At 65.3% G+C, this 429-nt stretch overlaps 1 protein-coding gene across 1 annotated transcript in view; it reads right to left on the reverse strand.

Moving 5' to 3' along the window:
* Positions 1–429, reverse strand: part of LOC104132272 (low-density lipoprotein receptor-related protein 1) — a gene marked incomplete at both ends in the record, with an annotated part of 38,951 nt that overhangs the window by 23,831 nt on the left and 14,691 nt on the right. The window lies entirely within an intron of this gene.

A 429-nucleotide genomic window follows, 5' to 3' on the forward strand; every position in this document is an offset into this window, starting at 1 on the left:
AGGAGGAGGAGGAGGAGGAGGAGGAGGAGGTGAGTGCGAGGGGAGGGCTGGCACCTCCAGGTGTCTCAGCTCCTCAGGGACCCTTCAGCAGGGGAAGAAACTACACGGGCAGGATTAGGAAACGCTCCCTCGTGCCGCGCCGGCAACGCTGCAGGGTTAAGCGTGGCCTGTGCCCAGCAGAGACCCCTCCTGGCCAAGGAGCTGGGTGTTAGAGGGGGGGGTTCTGCAGCCCCCACCGGCTCAACTCAAGGCGTCCCACTCTCCAGCCCACCCCGCCAAAGTGGGAAAGGTCTGGAGCCCTTAACGCCTGGCTGGGCCCATCGCTGGGAGGGCGAGAAGGGACTGCGAGTACCCAAGGGACACGAGAAGGCACCCAAGAGCTCTGGCTCCCTTTGCTGAACGGAGCTGGTGGCTTGGGCAGGGTGCCTG

Source organism: Egretta garzetta, unplaced genomic scaffold (genome assembly GCF_000687185.1).
Source record: "Egretta garzetta isolate BGI_Z169 unplaced genomic scaffold, ASM68718v1 scaffold928, whole genome shotgun sequence".
NCBI lineage: Eukaryota > Metazoa > Chordata > Aves > Pelecaniformes > Ardeidae > Egretta > Egretta garzetta.